The sequence below is a fragment of the Ochlerotatus camptorhynchus genome, unplaced genomic scaffold, assembly GCF_037179485.1.
Source record: "Ochlerotatus camptorhynchus isolate MF236.1 unplaced genomic scaffold, CSIRO-AGI_Acam_v1.1 ptg000374l, whole genome shotgun sequence".
Taxonomy (NCBI): domain Eukaryota; kingdom Metazoa; phylum Arthropoda; class Insecta; order Diptera; family Culicidae; genus Ochlerotatus; species Ochlerotatus camptorhynchus.
Genome location: NW_027040862.1, coordinates 1,278,666 through 1,287,516, shown reverse-complemented (window position 1 = coordinate 1,287,516; position 8,851 = coordinate 1,278,666).

The following is an 8,851-nucleotide window of genomic DNA, read 5'->3' as shown; positions in this document are numbered from 1 at the left end:
CTCACCACACACCACAAGAAGCGGCCTTTTTCGCTCTTGCACGGACGGCGGAGACGCGATAGAATGCAATAAGCGGAAAAGAGAAAGCAATACGGAATACCTTCTTTTTCTGCTTGTGCAAGAGAGAAAAGCATATGAATACCGATGATGCAGAGAACACTGTCAAACTTTATTTTTTTATTTTGCGACGCACTTTTTGCACTTTTTGACGTTTTATCGCGGAACAGGTCTATTCGAAACGGGAAAAAAATCCTGAAAAACGGCCAACATCGATTTTTCAAGTGAGTGTCCGAGAATTAACGAATAATAGGGTCGAGCCACTAATTTCATCGATTGAATCTAATTTATTCGTTTTCGTTCAAATTCAAATAGTTCCGTAGGGTCTGCACGGACGATGAGATCAACTCAAAGTTGAGTTGAATTCGACTCAATTTTGTCAACAAATAATGTTCACAAAGTCTGCAATTTTGAAGGGGTGTAAATTTTCTTATTGTTTTCAAATCTCAGATCAGGCAAATTTTCAGTATCCGAGTGTTTATGAAATTTGTTTGAGTAGTTGATATTTTCGAAAATATCAAAGTGCAAGAATGCAAAAATGTTAATAAGTCTCAGATTTTTTTATCTAGTTCGTTTATTTGTAAGGCTCAATCGCGTTAGCTTTACGAAACCGATAATTCATTGTTCATTGGTTGTAGCAAAATTGACTTATTTCTATGTCTAGTAGGAGTTGGGCCGAACACTCGCGGCTTACCCGAGGCTAGATGGGTACATTGTCGAAGACTGCGATCAGGGAAGGAGCTTGGGGGAATCTCAGACATTTGATTTATTTTAAATGAGAAATGTTATAAATTCCAGCATTTCGAATATATCTGTCAATCATTCATCTTGGGGATATTCATATAGTGGGGCTTATTACTGATGTCACTTCACGGTGAAAACTTGTCACTTGTCGTCACGGTGAAGTGATTCCCATTTGATTTGTACGGCAATCACGGCTCTTATAGCCACTCCTTCACCTTCCTCAGCTTCCTTCTGGGCACTTTTCACAGTCCAGTCGGTTCCTTTCCTTCGACTTTGAACCCTCAACTTGGTTCGCAAGCCGGTCGCGTACTTCGGTACTTTCCGCGACGGCTCTTCGATCTCTCTCTCTTTCCTTACTATACTCGTGGCGTCTAACGGTCGATGGGCCGTTGGTTTGTATTCCCGGATACCTTCGTATCGGAAGATGCTCCGCGTCTAACCGCGCCGTATGCCGAATGACGGACACTACGGGGTCTGATCACGCCGTGGATGAATTTTTAGCGGCAAACTACGGGGTCTGCACCTCACTCTCCTTCTTCACTTCTTTCACGTCCTCACGGTTCTTACTGAATTTCAAACTTGCTTGAACTTGCTTAACGAAGCCTCGCTGTTGAGTATCACCAATCAAATGATTCTCAACGATGGCGGCTGACCTATTCTTTCTCCTCCTACCTCCTCTCCTCCTCGATGAGCCATCGTCCTTCCACCCTGTTTCGCCTAATCATGGCCCCATTATGCCACCACCTAATGGCCTCCAAATCCAGTAAACAGTGCCATCTGGTGGTAGGTAGAGGATCTTCCTGTCGTTTAGTGGTGTGGCTGTGTACTGTCCAGTGGGTGATTTTGTGGGCAATGGGTGGTGTTGGTAGCTTGTATTCAAACCTTTCCTTGGCATATTGTTATACATAAAATACGAAACACTAATCGCGACAATCTCACTAATCTCAGACAGACAGACCGGTTACATACGGATACTCCATGGACTTCCTTTCAGGCTCTCCTAAGAATTCCCTGGACATCTCCTCAGAATGCCTTTACAAGACACCTTAGAATTATTGTGGAATTATCCTCAGAACTTCCGAAGAATTCTCCGAAAAATTGTATTCAGAAATTCCTTACAATTCTCTTTGAAATCGTTTTAAAATGCTCCTCACAATTCATATTAAATATTCCTTGACATTCCCAAGGTTTTCTCCTTAAATACCCGTAGAATCATACTTCGATCTCCCTTTGAATTTCTCCTCAGAACTCTCTTGGAATGCTCTCAGAATTCCCTTGGAATTATTCACACATTTGCCTAGTAATTATGCATCAATAATCTTTTTAATTTTCTTCTCACCTTGGAATTCGAAGAGCTTCAATTGAATTCCATTTGAAGCTCTTCTAGTTTGCATTCTCCTCAGAATCATCTAGAAATTCTTCTCATAACTCCTTTGAAAATCTCCCGAGCATTAAGAAGGTCTGACGACCTTGGAAGCATTCCATAGATTTCGCTTGAAGTTCTCCTCAAACCTAAAATGGAATTCCGGGCTGAACTCTCTTAAAATACTAATCAGAATTCCTTTGGAATTGTCCTTAGAATTCCCTTTATGATCTTCAGAATTGCCAGAATCATGAATAATTCCTTCAAACTCAAGAACCTTGAAAGTTTTCCCAGACCCATTATTTTAATGATGCAGGTTTTCTAATCTGGGATCTAGGAAATCTTTCAAGGTCCGATATCTGAATCTTCATTCCAGAATTTTGAAAAATTTTCCAAGCTTGGATTACCCTTTTTTTCGAGGGGGACGACTCTATCTACGATGCAGAAAAGATTGTGTTTTGCTGTGGCTAGCTGCGCGCACGCTGAGTAGATAGAAAGAAGATTGATGACGATTCTGAAGATTTCCTGCAAAAAGATGATGCACGATGCAAGTAGATGCGAGAAATGAAAGAAGATTTTTAGAAGATTGATTATCTAGTGTGAGATTTGTTGAGCATCTAGACTTGAGATTTAGATGTGTCGCCCCCCTCACTTTTTTAAGGTAAGTGTCTATGTAAAATTTTCTACATCACTATCTTCTACTACGGTGTTCTTCCGGGGACGCCCGAAAACGTTGACCGGGGTCTGCATTCCATCGAGGAGGCAATACCCACGGCCAGGGAACAACACGTGTCAGTATCCAGACAGGGGAGCAATACTCTGAACCTTGACAGATCTACCAAGGACCTTATAAGACTCCATAACACCATCCGAAGGCAGTACCAACGCTCTGGTCTGCCTGTCCTTAAGACCCACTGTAATCGCCTAGCAAAAACCATCCAAGCCAAGGTGGACCTCAGGAACCAGGACTTTGCTAACAGGATCCGCTCTCTCCCAGATTGTGCAAAGCCCTTTTGGAAACTAACCAAAATTCTTAAAAAATAAGTGTCCTGAATAGAAGGCTGCCGCGATAGGTCAACACTTCGTCAGCTCCGATAATCTCGGACAAAACATCGTCAGCCCTCACGAAGCTGAGGTTGCTGAAAACGCAACCAACCTCCATCAGATTCCCAATATTTTTTCCGAGGAATCCGAGATTACGGCTGACGAACTGTTGGCCTATATCAAATCATCTATAAACATGAAGGCCCCAGGTTTCGACAACATCCTGAATCTGGAACTCAAACACTTGAGTTCCAGATTCTACAACCATCTGGCACTGATTTTTAATCTGTGCCTCCGACTTGGCTACTTCCCCTCGTGTTGGAAGTCAGCTAAAGTCATACCCATCCGGAAACCTGGGAAGGATCCGTCCTCTCCTTCAAGTTATCGACCAATCAGCCTTCTCTCAGGGTTATCAAAACTGTTCGAAAGAGCAGTGTACCACCGGCTCCTAGCATCTGCCGATGAAAACAACTTGTTACTCGAGGAACAGTTTGGTTTTCGGAAAGGTCGTTCGACTGTCCACCAGCTGACTCGAGTAACAAACATTCTCAGACGGAACAAGTCTGTTTCGAAAACATCTGCCATGGCGTTGTTGGACGTTGAAAAAGCGTTCGACAATGCCTGGCATGATGGCCTGGTGTTCAAATTGCAGCAGTACGGTCTTTCAATCTTCCTAGTGAAGATAATTAACAACTATCTATCGAACAGGACGTTCCGAGTCTCTCTGAATGGCATCACATCGGATGCTTTCAACATCGGTGCTGGGGTTCCACAAGGAAACATCCTTGGCCCCATCCTATTCAACCTGTTCACCTCCGATATGCCGGCTCTCCCTGATGATGGATAGTTGTCTCTGTTCGCAGATGACACATCCATCGTCTACAAGGGTAGGGTCATCGGAGCTCTGACTGCCAAACTTAAGAGAGGCCTGGACGTCCTGTCTGAATATTTCAACAGTTGGAAGATCCGTATCAACGCGGCAAAGACCCAGGTCATCATCTTTCCACGCTCTAAATCTCCCAGACTTGTTCCGTCGGTGAATAATAAGATCTGCCTGAACGGCACAGTGATGGAATGGTCAAAAGAGGTAGTCTACCTCGGCTTAACACTAAACAACAAGCTGATTTTCAGGGAGCACGTTGACAACACCAAAACCAAGTGTAACATCTTGATAAGATCACTGTATCCACTCATCAAAAGGAGGTCTACTCTATCCCTGAAAATAAGCTTGCTGTCTACAAACAAATCATTCTTCCCGTAATAGAATACGGGATGCCAATCTGGGAGAGTTGCGCCAAATGCCATTACCTTAAACTCCAAAGGATCCAGAATGGTCCTTAACAGTCCCCCGCGGACTAGACATTCTGAGATCCACCTCCTGGCTGGAATTCAGACATTAGAAGAACGGAGAGTATTCATCCTGGATCCTGAGATCACATCATCAGATCATACGAGATAAAGCACGTTAGGTTAAGTTATAGGGTAGAGCACTACTTCGTCGTAATCGCCCATTTCCGTTCTATCGATCAGAAAAGATCAATAATATCAATGATTTCACCATGCACAAATCAATAATAGGTTTGTTCTGATGCGTAAGTTCATTAGCTACAACATAAATCCAGTTAGAGCGCATTATATGAATATTTACGCTCATTGTTCTCAAAACAAAAGAAGCGCTCCTAGCGAATCCTCTTTTTCTACGTTTATCCGTAGGACGAAGAAAATCTAATGGCGTTTCAATGCGTTAGGACGGAATTGAAACTCGTAGAACGAATTTAGAATCAAGAAGCAGTGTTAGATTTTAAACAATATCTCAACAATTTGTGACTCTTTATCAAATCCAACGGTTATGGAAAGGTGAATGAATTTAGAAGTCATCTTTGACAGAAATATTCCATTTTTTGTTTAAACTCGTTCGGAAAATAGAGGTAAAGCGTGGGTTGTGCTTAGTAGGACGGAAATTAGATCAAAAACCCTACTCGTAGTTAGGTAGGTTTTCACTTTTTTTCAATTCTAACAAAACGAACAAAACACACCCCCAAAGGGGTATTCTGTAAATTAGTTAAAAAACGCAAATATTCAATCGTCGTATTACGTGTCCTGCCATCAGCAGCCTTCGTTCATCATAGTCGTTCCGGACCTGCTGTCGGATGCGGAGACGGGGTCATCCAACCCACTGACTATGGCGAGTATCCAATGAGACTTGATGATGGTCAGTTATTGCCTGATGTATCTGTGATTTCCAGGGAGAGCAGTCGTTCGATTCCTTGCCGCAAGCAGGACGTCGTGATTTTCTACCAAAACGCCGGTGGAATGAATTCTGATGTTGAAGAGTACCGCCTAGCTGTATCGGATCGTTGCTACGATATTATTGTTCTGTGCGAAACGTGGCTCGATTATCGAACGCTTTCCAGTCAAGTCTTCGGTCCTGACTACGAGGTCTTTCGTTGCGATCTGAATTCTAACAACAGCCGTAAATCTACTGGTGGAGGTGTCCTTGTAGCTGTCCGTAGCGGGTTGGAGGCAAAGGCCATCGAGAACGATTCATGGAACTATGTGGAGCAGGTTTGGACAGTCATCAATCTGGGTGATCGCACACTATTTCTATGCGCTCTGTACATTCCACCTGATCGAGTCCGCGACAATGAACTCATCGATACTCACTGTCGGTCAGTTTTCACAGTTGTCGAAAGTTCCACCATAGAGGTAACTCTAAGACCACTGGGTCCCGAAGAAAATCATTATTATTTTTGGCTCACTCAGTACCAGAACAACGGTCCCAAGCAGTCCCAAGCTATTTCACTCACCCCTGCATGTTCTGCATGAATCCACACACCCCTGATGTTATCTGTCAAACTTTCATAGCGAATCAAAACAAACATAGTGTAGTAATAGAATTTCAACTAGAATGGGGTACGCCATAGAAGTACTTGGGACCAATAGGCTACTCAAGCAGTGAATCAATTTAAAATCTTTAGTTTCCGCCCCCTGGTTCCACTCCAGTTGATGAGATATTCATTTTTGGTGACTTCAATCTGCCAGGCGTTTCGTGGAGTCCATCTCATAGCGGATTCCTGTATCCAGATCCTGATAGCTCTACATTTTACGCAGGAGCTATTAGCCTTCTCGACAACTACAGTGCAGCGACGCTTTCTCAAATTAACCATGTAGTTAACGAAAATGGTCGTAGTTTGGACCTCTGCTTCGTGAGCACACAGGACAGGGATCTATTTCCTCGGCTCCTTGTGCACTAACTAAGCTAGTTCCACATCACCCTCCTCTAATTGTCACTGTTGAGGACAAACTCGTGCGTGATTTCGGCGACTATACTATTGGACTATTCGGAAGGGCAAAGAAGTTCGACTGAACGGTTTAGCGGTAGACAAATGACTAAATTTTCTTTATTACAGGTATCACTTATATACTAGAACAGGGAATCACTGATTGCTTCGATTCGGATACTCTAACACTCCTCCTCGACATCGAATGCTAGAATTCCTGTCGCTTCTCGCAGTTTATCCAACTTCACACTGGTTAACGGCTTCGTCATCATGTCTGCCAACATGTCTTCTGTGGGGCAGTACAGCAAACTAATGATGTTCTTGTTCTTCAGATCCTTGACGAAACAGTACTTCGTATCCACGTGTTTCGATCGCTGATCCACTTTCTCGTTCTCTACCTGCCGAATGCAGCTTTGATTGTCCTCACGTATGCAGATGGGATGATTGACTTGCTTCCCTAGGTCCTTCAGCAATTTCAGCAACCATTGCACTTCCTGACAAGCCTCAGCCAGGGCGATGAATTCAGACTCAGTGGACGAAAGCGCCACACATGACTGCTTTCTTGATGCCCAACTCACAACGCCATTACCGAGGAAGATTAGAAATCCAGACGTTGATTTTCTATCTCGGGTGTCCCCGGCCCAGTCAGCATCGCAATAGACCATCAATGCAGCGTTCGAATTTCGCACCGCGAAATTTCGTGTGTGGACAAGGTACCGCAGCACCCTTTTGGCTTCAATCCAATCCTTGGTCCTCGGTTTACTAACGGACCGTCCCAGAATTGAAGCGCTGATGGAAATATCCGGCCGTGAGTTTACCGCGATATATAGCAAACCTCCTACCAGACTTTGATAAAGGTCGCCTTTTGGAAGCTCCGCCGAATTCTCCTCCTTTTGCTGATATCCGGGATCCATTGGAATTTTCGAGCCCTTGGCTTCCGAGAGACCAAACTGGCCGGCAAGTTTCAATATGTATGCCTGTTGATTTAAACGGTAACCGTTGGCGGATTTAGTTACCTGAATTCCAAGGAACACTTGAATGTCGCCCAAGACTGTCAATTTGAAGCATCGTTGCAAATCGTGAACTACTTCACGGAACTCTATTTCGCTGTGGCACACGACAAGAATATCGTCAACATAGATGAGGATGAACGATTTCTGTCCCTTCGTTGTCCGGACGTAGAGGCACGCATCTGCCACCGACTGACAAAATCCAGCTTTCTTAAAGACATCGTCAATCGTCCGATTCCATACTCTTGCCGCTTGTTTCAACCCATATAGACTGCGATTGAGCCGGCACACGCCCGTTCCATTCGGACCCTTGGTTTCGTATCCTGGCGGCTGCTTCATGTAGACCTCTTCTTTTAAAGCTCCATACAAGTACGCCGTCTTGATGTCCAGGTGCTTCACCAGAAGCTTACGTTCTGCTGCGATGGTCAATAACGTCCGAAACGTAACTTGACGAGCTACAGGTGCAAAAACTTCATCGAAGTCGGTCCCATACTTCTGTGAAAAACCTTGCGCAACCAGCCTGGCTTTATACCGGACAACGTTTCCTGTGGTGTCTTCCTTCTGCTTATACACCCACTTGCATCCAACGGGCTTGTGGTGAAGATCAACAATCTCCCAAGTGTCATTCTCCATCAACGACCGGAATTCCTCATCCATCGCTGCCATCCAATACTCACGATTGATCCCATTGATTGCTTCACGGTAGTTTCGTGGCTCTCGTTCGCCACTAGATGCTGCTTGGACTGTCTCACTATATCGAGCTGGTCGGATACCTTTCGTGGTTCGGCTCGATCTCCTGACTTGACATGTTTCATCGTCGTCGTCCTCGATCAATGTGGCATCTCCATCATCCGATTCGTCATCGTATTCTGAATCGTCCGACGAGATACTTGAGCTCTCATCGTTCGAATTTTCTTCCTCGATCTCACCGACTGGATTGACATCAGTGTTGATTGGTTTGCTGAATTCGAATTCAATCACCTCTTCCACTGGTAGCGATTCCACTGCCCGGTCCAAGGAACGCTCGGACACTTCCGACGCGGTGTGCTCCTCCTCAACGAAATTGGCATCTCGGCTGACGATTACTTTCCTTGTAGATCGATCCAAAAAACGATACGCCTTATGGTCCAACGAATATCCAACAAACGTTAGCTTCTTTGCTGTCGGATTCATTTTCTTGCGCTTTTGTTTGGGGACGTGAACGAATGCAGCACATCCAAATGCTTTCAAATGCGCTACGTCCGGCATTGTTCCAGTCCAAAGCTCGAACGGTGTTTTGGGAATTGACTTCGATGGTAACCTGTTCTGTAAATAGACAGCAGTACTTACGGCTTCTGCCCAGTAGCACTCCG